Here is a 14,023-nt window from a genome sequence, read left to right on the forward strand (position 1 = left end):
ACTGTAACTGTGTGCCATTTGGTAGATGCAAAGCCTGAGGTGAGGCTGTGATTGAACAGGGCACACAGATGTAGTGCCAGTTAACTTTGTAGTTCATGTAGAACACATCCAGGAATATTGTCGGGTCCCATGGAAGCTGTATTCTTGGTGTTGGACAACGCAGCTTTAACCTGTGTTGCAGTAATGCTGCGTGCCTGGCATTTCTCCAGTATTGTGATTGGTCCTTTAGCGGGGAGAAAGGGGCAAAGTTGGCAATGTATCTGTCGGCCAGTATGTTGGCAATATCTGTTGGCTCAGTATAGGAGGTACCATTGTGCAGTAACTCTGAGCAAACCTGGGTATTGCCGTGGAGATTCTTGATATAACTATAGAAGGCTTTGTGGTTGTTTTTAGTGTCTGCCACAATTCTGCCTTCATAGCTGGCTTTAGAGGTTTTGATGAGGGATCTTAACTTTTTGTTGAGGCTAATAAGGGAGTTTTTCCATTCTTGGCACTTCACCTTTCTCTGCAACAGTTTCTTTCTTCTGTTGTAGGGTTTATTAATGGCAGGGGACTACCATATTGGCTTCTTTTCTTTTTGGCAGGGAGTGTCTTGGTTCTGTTGGGTATGGCTAGTTCCATGCATTTATGTACCTAGTCGTACAGTGCATTGGTGTATGGTTCTGCAGTCATGCATCTAATTTCCATTGACATAGGTGCTTTGAAGTTAGCCACCTCTGTTTTTAGGAGCCCAAAGTCAGTCTTGGAGAAGTTTTTCATGGTGGTTACCTTTGCAGGGGGTGTGGGTGAGATGTGGATTTCCATGGTGATTAGTTGGTTGTCGGATCTAACCAGGGAGGAATTTGACTATTGGTGTAGAGCAACGGTTGACCATGTTAGCAATAACCAGGTCAGGGATGTTGCTATCATTAGTGGGGGTAAGAATGAGCTAGTCCAGGGCATCGGGATTGATGAATTTGAGGAAGCATTGGGCCAGTGTATCAGTGCACGAGTAGTTTTCCCAATTGATGGAAATGTAGTTGAAATCACCTAGTATGAGAGTGTTGGTTTGGACCCTAATGGTTTCCAGGGTGCTTAGGAATGTGGAGTGAGAGTTTTGGGACATGGTTGGGGACCTATAGCAGGCTACAACCTGAATCAGCATCTTACCCAATGTTAGTTGCAGCTGAAGTATCTCAGATGCGTTATGCTGGGCTTACTAGTCTGGAGGTATGTATATCCTTTATGAATATGGAGACACCACTGCCTTTGGCGCTTTGGTCACCTCACTGCAAGAGGTTCCCCGGTTTGATTCTCAACTGGGGTGCCTTCTGTGTGGAGTCTGCATGTCTTCCTTTGTGTTCCCATGGGTATCTCCCCGCATTTCATAGACATGCAGTAAGTGGAGTGGACACTCTAAAATGGCTGTAGGTGTGACACTGTGGTGTGGCAGAATTACCGTGACAGGGCTATAGCCGCACACCAGTACAAACCTTGGTTCCAGATGATTGTCACTGTTGAAGTGACTCCCCGACCCTATGTGCAAAAATGGGGAAAAGGGGTTGTGGATGTATGGAGGATGGATGGAAAATGCAATCTGCCATGAAAACCACATTTCCTAGTTTGCCTTTTGAATAGACAAACTATTGTACTATCTCGCTACATACCAGTACCTAAAAATTCATCAAAGAATAGCCAAAAGCTACTGTGACTTACAAATAATATTATATATGTCAAAAATCAGGATATTCATTTAGTTATGTATTTTGCTATTTTAAGCTATTTTCCATTACTACATAAAAGTTTAATAATCCCGTTCTGTTAATCACAGGTATTAAATAATCCAAAAAAGTGTACTGTATACTTATTTGTGTAATAGTAGTATAAATTATCCATCAAATATTCTTAAATTATTCGCTCATTCAACATTACTGTAACTAAATCCTTATGTAAATAAGAACAGTGGTAACTGAAGAAATATCTGTAAACTTATCAGTGACAGGTAATCTTATACTAAGCTATAATGCAAAACTGGTCTCAAAATTGTGTAACACTCTTAACGTGACATGTAAAATGTTTAAAAATCATTTAGCATATAAAACTACTCCCTAAAAAATATGTACATTACTGAGGTCAAAGAGAATCTCTTGCTATTTCTATGGAGTCAAAAAATGTTTGCAATCTTTATTATATTCAGAAGTTACAATGTGCTTATTTCAAATCCCATTCTCCCATCCTGGGTTCAAATATATTGAAAAATCTTTACTTTCTCTCAAAATGGATGCACTGATTCAGCAATGTGCCACTCAAATTTCAGCTCTGACTTGAGATGAGTTATTTCAAGTAGTCTTATAACATGCAGTTATAAAAGGTTCAAATGTCAGCTTTCAGATTATTTTCAAATATGTTTATATGATTTTCTATGCAAATTATGTAAGTTCTTGTACGTGCACATTACTGCCATATGCAGGTATATGTAATACATATCTTTCTTATAAGCAGTTTGATATTTAAATGTAGTTTCTCTCTTATTTTACAACTAATGTTCTACCTTATTCTTTGTAACTTGTATTTCTAAAATCTCCCCTCAAAGAACTATTTAATCATCAGCTTTCTAGCACAGGTTATAGTATGTGTCTATATTTCTTAATTTACTGATACTGCTCTTTTATTAATCCATACATATTAGATATTTCATTCCTTGTGCATTTGCATACTGTGTTCATAAGATGTGCATTCTTAGTATTACAAACAATCTTGCCTGTATATAAAATAATTGTTGCTTGTTTAATCTGAATGTACATTTTTAGCCATTATGAGCTGCTGTTCTCATCTAAGCTTGACATTCCTATGTTAAAATTTGATTATAGCTTGTGAAATGACAACTCACAGCACACAGCAGCGGCTGGGTTCCTGTGCAAGTTTCTCATTCTTAATTCTTTTAAACTCTTCTAATTAGTAACAAAAATGTAACTTTCCTTCTTTCCATTAATATTCACAAAGTTATTAACACTACGACATAAGCTATTTACATTCAGTAAAATGTAAACAAATTATATGTCAGTAACAACTCAATAGAAAAATGACTATAGCTTTTGTTTAGCCAATGCTTCACTTCTAAGAAAATAGAGGTTTCAAATAGATTTCTCTCATATATACTTAGAAAAAAAAGAAAGAAAGGGTTCCTCTCTGTTTTGACAGGTATTAGCAAACAATCAGTTAACCCCCATCAATGTACATACTAAGCAAAGTTTAATAAATACAATTCTTAAATTGTATAGTCTTAGTTACCAGTTCCGTTGCTTATAATGTAATGACATCCTGTTACTGTACTTGTTTAAAATTTAGAAATGCACTTGTAAGTTTAGTTAAATGAAATATAGTCTTTCACTGTAAATATGGTAAAACTAACCATTTATATTCCTCAAATCATGAAAATGGTTTAGTTTTAAGATGTAAATGCTTATGCTTTGAAGCTTAAAGTGCAGTACAAACATTTTACTTAAAAGGAGAATCTATTGTTTAGAAAATAAAAGTCCTGCAATCAGGGAAAAGAAGACACTTGTTTTTTTATGCTTTTTAATTCTAGAAGCAGTTTTCCAGGAATTCAGCTCTGTCTCTTCAGGGATATACTGTTCCAATCAGTTTCTTCAGTATTAGCTATTTGATTGTTAATAGAAGTGGATACCTCTTCCAACGTGTCAAATATTTTGGTTCCTTCAGAAAGAAGAAATTTAATCTTTTCAGGAAACACTGAAGAGGCATTAATATTGTTTTTGTTTTAAGTTCCTTGATCAGTGTTAAACAGGATTTTCTTTTACTCATTACTTTACTGGAATAATCATCGTCAAATCTGACTAGATGTTCACCTATTTTAATATGTGGGCTGGACCATGCTGTTTTTAATATTTCATCTGTTTCTAAGCTAGACATAAACTTATCTGTAGTTAAAAGTGGTAGTGAGTTTTTCTCCTTTGAAGGTGCTCTTCCAGGATCTGTGTGTCTCTTAAATTCCAAAAGGTAAAGTTTCAGTTAGATGTAATATTTTATGTAGCCAGGTTGTTGAGAAGTTTGTGTTGTCTTCCCTCATACTTTTCAAGTATACCATAAATTCTAATCTTATTTCATCTTGGTCTATTTTCTATAATCACTAACTTTTGTCTGTGAGCCAGTTTTTGTTTTAAAAGAGATTCAGTCTGAGAGACTCCTTCAGTTATTCATCCTTCATGATCATTTAAGGTGTACTGCTGATCTATGCATTTTGTTGTTTCATAGGAGTTTCTAAATGTTCTATCTTCTTTCTTGTCCCTTCTTTGAAACTTTCTAGTTTAGTGTCCAGTTTGTCTATTTTAAGTAATATATCCTGAATATTGGATATTAGTGACTGGATGGCTTTAACACAAGAATCCTGAGTATGAATTCTTGAGTGACTCATGTTGATGTTGGAGTCTGTCCTCTATTAACCAAGCAGTTGAAATTTTAGAAGGAAAATTGCAGCTTTTGAAGAACTTGGTTATAAATATTTTCTCTGACTATTGGTGAATAAAATTAGCTAACAAGCATCTCCAAATTTTATTTTGTTATATTTTCTGTCAGAGAAAAGTTCAGTCCCAGAGCTTTCACCAGTTGCTACTCTCAGCCGTCTTGGCCATGCCCTGAACTTTTTCATTTGAAAGTAGTTAAGGTCTAGTTTAGCTGATAGGTAATGTATGGGATTTGACTTTGTCTGCTCAGAACTTTTGTTTGATATTCCAAGTGCAGGAATATTTATTCGTTCGCTTAATTTTCAGGTATAATAATGGCTTTCTTTATTCCAAGTATAGAGTTTTTTTCTTTTTTTTTTGTTGTTGAATTTTAAATACTTGTGACTTAAGTTTACCACCTAAAGTTTTTGTGTTGAATAGCATATAACAAACTGTTGGCATCCACCCTTTGAAGTTTAACTGTTCAAGCTATTATTATTATCACTATTCAGATGTTCAATGGGTACCTTATTTTAAGGATAAACAGTAATTTGAGGTCTTGGTTTGCCAAAGTAGCTGTTGGCAGTGCAGAGTAAATTGGGAGAAGGTGTTGGTACCAGTGAGTTATTATTTACCCAACTTTCTGAAAGTATTGTGTGTGTATTTGTGTGCAAAAAAATGGATGCATTTAAATTACTGCTGGTGAGAATGCTCTAGGAGGTAGTAGGATGAATCTAAGGTGGTGAAGTGCAGAGGAGCCCAGTATTAAAACTCTGATCTTCACCGTACATCATACCCAAGGTAGCAGTGCAAATTTACTGTATACCCTTAAGGCTAATAATACCTCAGACACATTAATCTCAGTGGTGTGGATCAAAGGCCATACCCCCTGCTCACTTCATATATTTGGCACTTACAGTGCAGATTTAAATCAGATATCTGTTTTTGGAGGAGCTGGGGTGTATTCATCATAGGGGGCAAAGGTCCTCCACACCCTCATTGTAAGGGTCTTGCTCTCTTCTCAGTTAAGGAAAAATAGTGCTGGGTTACTGCATCTTGTGGGGCATGACGGTCCTTGGTGTTCCAGATAATGTCATTTTTTGCCAGAAATGGCAGTGTGTAAATTGCATATCAACCATTCAATACTTAAACATATTAGCATGGCAGAAGTCAGCAGTGGGGATTGACTGAGCTTTATGTTTTTTTTTTTTGTTTTGTTTTTTCTTGTTACATAATTGAATTATTTATTGATTGTGAATCCTATGAGCTAGTGATTATAGAACAGTGAAGACTTTTGTGGATGTTAAGTCCAATATGTGGCTTTGTGCAGTAAAATGATGATCATGTGGGTTTGGTTAGTTGTGAATATGGCTCTGAGGTGATATGTCTGATAAATCACTAACATTGTTATATTGTGTTGAATGAAGGGTTATGTTCATTTGCACTGTACATTTAGTGAAGAGCATCTATTGCACAATTTTGAAATTAGCATCATCTAAGTAGTTTTTCTTATTGCTATTTGCAGGCAGAGTAGTTTATTGATATTTTGTCCAAGTCACTGACCCAAGTGTCCGTGTGTCACTGTAGGCATTAATGGGTACCGGAGAAGTATTAGTGTGCTATACTCACATTAACTAGGAACATTAGTTTAGGACCATAATTCATTTCTCTCCACACTTGTGTACAGATTTGCATGTTTGCTTTAAAGCACTGCTCTGAAGGTTGATCACCATTTGCATTGATTTGTTGTTTATACAATGTATGTTACTGCATGGTAGGTTACTTTTGGTATAGCTCCTAATATTTCTTTACTTTGTCTTCACAGATAGTCTTGCTGTGGAGTGGAAAAGGGGTAGGAGACGAGGCTTAAATACAGGAAGGTCAAAAGGCACCAGCTTGGCTGCAGCCATTCATTGTACTCATGGTGAGTAGTTAATGTGTTTTTTTCTAAGTACAGATGTACATTTTATAGGTTTCAAGTAACAGTGAAGTTAGTCATGTTACTTTTATCATTAGTGAGAGGTATCTCACAGAAATTGTAGTAGTCACAGGCTTAGAGCAGTAAACTTATTTGTCCAAGACCCTTTGTTGAGTAGTGTCAAGAATCAAATTAATAAGTGTTTTTTTTTTACCTGATCGTGTAAAATGTTAATGTCATTGTTCCACAAAAAATTAAACACCAAGGAACACTTTTGTCTGTGTACACCCAGTGACATTGTGAAGTTCAAGCCTGAGTATGATCACCCTGACAGCCAGTACTGTTTTATATAACCATGAGCACTCTCGGCTGCCTTATTATGGTTATTAAATTTATATCTGTATTAATGTACTTTTAAAATTTGATTTAAGTAACAGTAATTTGACACTGAATTATCCCTCTGCCAACATTTGCAAAAGCTTATAAGATATTGAAAAGCACAGTTGCCTGTATTTTAAATTACTTTTGCTGCATTCCTACTTTAGTCTAAAGAAATTAATATGTAGGTTTTACATAAGAAATATGTAATATGAGGTATATCTTACTGAAATCAAATGTTTCTATATAGATTTTGCATCTGCAAATATTTTTTTCCAAAAATGTTAGATGTACTACTACAATAGTGCTGTTTAAACTACGACACTACTGTTGTACCTCTCCATCAGTGAGCCATTGTGCAGTTGTGTTATGAAGATTTCAAAGTCAATGTGTGATACAACCTTTCAAGGTGGAGTGGTATAGTAATTGCGCAACAGTTCATGGATATCTGCTGAAAATGTTTTCTGTAAACATTTAGAATTATAAACTTGTAAAGGTTTGCGAAATTTCAGGCAAGTCCAAAATGATAGCAGAGAGGGTATTATGGCTGTGATCTGCTAATAAGCTTCATCCTATTGTTCTGAGTCTGAGTCCCTCATTCTCTGATTGAATACTGCACAACTCACGAGGAAGCCATATAACCAGACAATGCCCCAGGATGATTGAGCATAATTCTATGCTAGATTTTTAGAAAGCCTTATTTAGGACATATGAATCCAAAGGCATTCCTCAAAGTAAGCAATGCTTTAAGCTAGTAAATACATATTTAAAACATCTGCATCACCGTTAAGATTACTTATGCATTTGATATAAATAAAATAGACACAACTTAATGGAAAATGCATTAAAAACTTCACAGTTTCTAAGTTGCCTTTTTTTAGTGGAAACGGGTCAGATCGGTGAATCATGTATGGTTCTGAAAATTATTTAAATAGATGTAAATAATTGCTGGCTATGTGCTTGTTATATTTTGAAAAATGTTAATGAAAACTATTTAAATGAAAAATAAAATAGCCGATTTTATACATCTCTGAAATATATGTAAAGAGTTTAGTCTATCTCCCCAAGTAACTGTTGCCCTTTCTTTAGCTTTATATTAGTTTTTCCAATTCATTTTTGCCTGTTTTGCTCAGAACTGAAAACACAAAGTTTAATTCCAATGCTTTCAGTGCTCAGGATTTATAAATGGTATGTACGTTTTTTGCTTATTTTAATCACAATGTGTATATCTAACTAATGTCTGTGAATATTTAAAGGGTAGTTAACATTCATGTTCATCCTTTTCAAGGCTTTGTGTATGAAAACAATATCAAGTTTGACCTCCTGATTTAATATTGGTGTTTTGCAGGATCTGTGAATGCATCAGAGTGCCATTAACTGTCCAAATTAGCCCCATGATATTCACATATACTTTCCTGTACTAATGACCATTTCATTACAATTGTATGCCATTTTATGATTGAACCTCCTGTAGGTTTTACATTTTGCATTGTGCCTTCAGTGCACAAAAAAAAATATGAATAGAAACTTAATGTTACGCAATTTTTTTCAGCTGACGTGAGGACTTGTGTATTCTGTCAACAAACTGAGGAAGTCGGGATGGTGGGGGATTACCAGTATCAGAGCAGGGTTTTAACAGAGCCAGTAGTACAAAAATAATAACATTTTATATGACTCCATTAGTGTGTCATGATTTCTATTAATGTTATCACTTAGGAATTTTCCTAATAGTACAGCTAAACTCCGCAACTGTTATCTGTTTCTCTTCTGTTTGTGAGTAAAGACATGGGAATCTGTCCCCATCTTTTGCTTAATCCTATACCAGAGGTACTATTCTCTTTGTATGCACATCCTGAGTGTGGCTGACATTTTTCTGGCTCTTTCACTGGATTCTGCATATGGTACCATACAGCTACTTTTTGAAAGGTTAACCAACTATCTTACCAATTACTTTTTGCCACCAGATGTCATGGAGTGTTCGTTTTGCCTTAAATTTGGAATGTCAAGCTTGGGAGACTTGTGGATCTTCCAGAAGCTTAATTAACATAACCTCACACCTGTATTTCTTGTTGCCCATAATTTGCCTATTTTCTGAAAACTAACTAGACTTTTTTTTTTTTTTAACCTGGAGTGATAATTTAGGTAGACTGGTTCTGTCACAAACATCACATATAATGTGTGTGTGTGTGTGTGTATGTATGTATATATATATATATGTATATATATATATATATATATATATATATATATATATGTATATATCTCAGAATTACATTTATTGGCTAAGTATGCATGCATACAAGGAATTTGACTCCGATTTTAGTGACTCTCCAGGTATGAATTACATAAATGACATACATGCAACTATTAAGAACAAGACAGAAAAGTAAATATACATATACATACAAGGTGATTGTCATGTACAAGTTCCAAGTATGTTAACATCCTTATGATGTCTGTTTTCACTTAATGACTGTTGAGTTTTGTAGTCAAAAATTGCTGTAGTCTTTCCAAAGTGTAGGATATGAGTGTTCTTACATTTGTTTGTTGAATGCAAGAAGATGATAGAACACCAGAAGTTTAGTGTGTCCACCCCTCAGCCTCTCAACATTGCATTGTCTGCATAAGACCTAACAGTACTTGCTGTCATTTGCTTATTGTGTCATTCATAAACTGTTGCTTACTTGTACCTTTAAAAGGGTGTACAGAATAGTAAGTGGCTACCGGCCTCATCTGCAACAGCAATTAAATGTTCAAAGGATACTTCCAAGTTTGGAAAACGGGGACCCTTGGTTAACTCTTGCTAATCTTATGTGGGAGTCCCCTTTCCTCCTTCCAGGTTCACCACTCATTACTTGTAAAGTATGTCTGCCAAAGTGATGTGTAACTGACTATATGGATCTGAAGTAAGCCTTTTTGTGAGTTGAAGCCACCTGTACTTTGTTGCACTTCCAATATATTTCTGTCTTTCACAAACCCATTAAACATGATTAAGAGGCTTGATAAGGGTTATCTTGGCTTTTGTTTAGGAAAGCCTATTCAAGGAATGTTCGGTGGACATATAGAGCTTAATTCTGTTCAGGACTGTTTACCCGTTATATTCTCTGATAGAGTATATTTTTCTGTAAGTTGTGTTTGTGTACCATCTTCGCATAATATAACAAATTTTAAGTTGTGTTTCTGTGTACCATCTTCGCATAATATAACAAATTTTAAGTTGTGTTTTGTGTACCATCTTTGCATAATATAACAAATTTTAAGTAGCAGAGTGTTTTGCTTATATCTTTGACATCAGAAATTGCTCCCTCTCATTAATCCTTCACATTCCCAACTCTCTTCCTACATTTTTCTGTTGCATTTGAAGAGAGATTTATTGTCTGTCTGTTTTTACAATATCTTTTTTCACCCTCATTTCTGCTGACCATCAAGCCTATCCTCAGATGGACACAGTCCATTCAATTACCAGCACCAGGAATTTTACCCAATCTTGGAGTGTGAATGGTTTGGAGGAGCCTGTCATTTGAGCAGCCATAAGGGTGATTTGTGCCCTCACTGGCATCCTGCAAAGAGAGTATTTCTAATGACTATAACCCTGGCTCAAAGTGGGGTAGCATGTGATGTGCACCACCTTAGAGTCTCATCTATTTTCTTACACCCTTACTCTGAAGGTTAACTACCAGGCAGTGGCTTTTTGAGATTAATGCCCACCCTGGGCTACACGGTTCATTTGCTGCCCTTTTTGTGAGAGGTGTAGGTGGTCCGTGGTTGATACCACACCACCCTTCTTAAGAAGAGCAGGACACATCAGTCTCCACTTCCATTTGTATGAGGCTCCAAAGTAACTAATCAGACTTAGCTTGTCTGAGCCATAGTTAGAGCGTTATTCCTCTACATTAATGAAGCTGGATTTTGTCTGATTTTTAGCTAGTTTTTTTTTTTTTTTTATGCACAGCTTATTTCTAACACCCTGATTACTCTCTCTAATGTTGTTTCTGTCAGACTGCTTTAGTATTCATAGTTTGTCTTATAGGTTCATACACAAGTACTAGGATAGCTGCCATTGTGGGCCATTTTAAGCCTAGCCAACTTCCCTTTTGGTGCTTGAATTAACCTTTCCCATTTGGTGTTAGACTGGCCTTACCTGTCCCATGGTCAATAATTGTATATTAACCCTAATGAGAATAACAATTATATATTAACCCAAATGAGAACAACTGGGATCATACTATATATACTTTGATGGGACCCATGCATAGCATAAAGCATTTAAGAGCTTCCTCTGTCCATTCGTTGTATAGGAGCAGTCCTGGGATAAATTTTCTGTTTCCCATCCATAGATCCAAGTTGCTGTTTAACATGGACAGAGATGAGCTCTGTTTTACATGGACGTTCCAGAGCAGTGGTATGTTCTTTGAGACACACCTGTCTTTCCAAACCATTCTGTTGATGTTGCAGAAAAGGTTTAGATCCCTAAACAGAATATTCTTATGATATTTGACTTGCTGATGTGCAGTAAATGCATCAGTATTGGGTTGGAGGATGTCTTGTATGTCAGACAAAGTTCACCTCTTAGTAGTCTGTAGGATACAGATTATAGTGATAGGGATTTGAGTTGGTCCATGTAGGATATGTTGTTCAGGCCTTGTATCCTTTTAGTAAGGTATCTCTGTGGGCATTCCAGTTGCATATTTCTGGCCAGATACATGTCAAAAGGGCACTATACTCCATGATTGGCCTAATGAGGGCTGAGTAAAGGAGGACAGTGACATCCCTAGATCTAGACACAATATCTTTGTTTATAAGCTGTGGATATCCCAAACAACTGGATCCACTGTTGTGGACATATTGCTAATGTGTTATTTCCCCAATGTAAATGACTTCCAAAAAGATATAATAATGCATTTTTGGTATTTAGTTTCAGTCCAAGATTTTGGCACTAGTTTATTTGGTGCAAACTTTCCTGCAGGAGGTCCAAGTCATCTGGAGGTTCAATGACTGCTCCTATCATGTAGTCATCTGCAGACATGGACTGTCTGAGAGCCATTTGGTATTGGCATTTATTTCAGATAAGTAAATGCCAAATAGGAGAGGTCCCAGCACAGAACTTGTACAGACTCCACTGGTGACTGGCTTCTTTGTGGAGGTATCTTCCCTTATTTTGATTTCCTACACTCTATGAGCCAGTTGGCAATCCAGCATGTGGCTTGGGGGTTTATTCCCAGTTTATATAGTTTTCATACTGTGCCTAAGTGGGGGATTGTGTTGAAAGCTTTGACCAGGTCAAAGTACGCAGTGTATACTGTTTCACCTTTATCCATTGCTTTGGTGACCTTTTCAAAAAGTCATTGAGGTTGAGTAAGCATGATATGTCCTTGACAAAGACTGGTACAGCGTTTGAAGGTTCCCTATGTCTTTAATGATTAGATGCATGATAAGCCTTTCCGTAGATTTGCATATGAGGCTTCTCAGACTTAGGTCTCTGCAATTGCTAGGGTCTGTGGAAGGACATCCTTTATGCAGGGGAATGACTGTAGCTGTTTTCCATTTGTTAGGTACAAAACTTGTATAGAGAGTAAGGTTGACCAGTTTTGTTAGAGGTGTGGCCAAGTCATACTTAATATTTAGGATAAATCCAGGGATAATGTCAGGACCCATCAGTGCAGTATTTTGAGTTTTTATTTGCACTTTTAGGACTTGGTCTTAAAGCTATTTAGTGTTTTTGTTGGTTTTACATCACCACTAAAGTTTGTTGTCATTTTCCATTGTGTTTTTGACCTTAGAATTGATCGTTCCAATGAGATGTTACTTGATAATACTTGTATCATAACATATATTTATCTTCCACTTAATATAAAAAATGCTTATAATTTTGCTTAATAGTCATCTGTAAGCAGTGAATAAGTACTTGTTGTCTGAAAAAAAGTTTCTTTAAACAAATTAATTTTTTTTTTTTTTTTTTTGCTGGCGTTGACAGATTGTGAATTCTGGCCAAAAAGCATATCAGGTTATAACAGTTTCTGTATTAACTTGTTTGTAAGAAATGAAATATTTTAAGATAATTTCTCCACTTTGAAAATATCATGAGTGTAGAGGTAATGCATCATGTTCCATAACAGTGTTCTGTTAGTGATTGTTTCAAAATTGTAGTTGGCCAGAAATGAATATTTGCCCCTTCACTTAGTAAAAGGAGGACTGTGAAAGTATAGTAAGGTAATGTCTCAGGTGCATCACATCACTTTTTTAAAAATATTTAGCCCCAACAGCTTACAGAAAGTAAAAGAAATGGTTTAGAAAGTCATCCAACAGCCTTCATTAGTCAATGTTTTTTGTCTGATTTGCAAAACCAAACCCACCTATATGTGGTTGCAGAATAAAAGAAGAGTCTTTTCTTCCCATGATTGAGATTGTTCCACATGTCAGGGATGAATGTTGATTTATGAATTATGCATGAAGTAAATTATGTTGTCATTCCCCATTATTTTGAGTCATTTTTCCTCTGTGGAAATCTGAAATGAAGTTCAAAAGAAAAGTTTTCAGAAAGATTCTTCACTTTTTTGAATGGTATATTATTGAGCATCTTTGCATCTGTGTAACAGAAAAATAATCCTCCATTAAAATGGACTATACACAGTAAAGACTGTCTCGTCCTGTAGTCTTTGTTTCTATACCTGTAAAACACTGTAAACATCTGTAGTATACTCCTAGTGTGCACATTGTACAGAATTATATTTGTTGTCTTTTTCTGGATCTACTTTGCTAAACTAAACATATTGAAGAAGTTGTGCCTCCTAATACTCCACTGATATGATGTGCCACTCTAGAGCCAGTTAGAGGTCTGACGCTAAGAGAAAGTGGGTGCAATACTGACTGTATTGCAACATAGCCACTAAAACTCCCACATACTACTGCAGCACTAAAAAAGGCATCCCGTTACCATCGTAAGATCCCGTGACTTCAGTGCAGCTGTTTCAAAATGGAAAGAAGAAAAGAAATCTTGCTTCCATTATCTGCAGACTGAAAGATAAGAGTTTTGAGATGGAAGGAAAGTCATGCTTTGTACCTTTGTCATGTTCCTGTAGCCTAGCATAACCAGCTTTAGGCACCAGTAAACCCTGTGGGTGGCGAAGGGGTTTCATTGTGAGAATAACCTGAATGTAATACCTTTATATCAGAAATGTCATCACCATTGCCATTCTACATGTTGCAGTGTATTTAACAATAACAAGTTTGTCATCATTTTCACTTATCACTAACATACATCTTGCATATATAATAGATGGCTATA

General features: G+C 36.0%; 1 long non-coding RNA gene across 2 annotated transcripts in view; it reads left to right on the forward strand.

Moving 5' to 3' along the window:
* Positions 1-14,023, forward strand: part of LOC122800778 — a 1,511,100-nt gene that overhangs the window by 1,281,361 nt on the left and 215,716 nt on the right. For both annotated transcript variants that reach the window (XR_006364639.1, XR_006364640.1), the window contains one exon: positions 6,268-6,366. This is a non-coding gene — a long non-coding RNA (uncharacterized LOC122800778). The remainder of the gene's footprint in view (positions 1-6,267; positions 6,367-14,023) is intronic.

Source organism: Protopterus annectens, chromosome 4.part1, assembly GCF_019279795.1.
Source record: "Protopterus annectens isolate FY-2018-M chromosome 4.part1, PAN1.0, whole genome shotgun sequence".
In the NCBI taxonomy this organism is placed as follows: Eukaryota; Metazoa; Chordata; order Ceratodontiformes; family Protopteridae; genus Protopterus; species Protopterus annectens.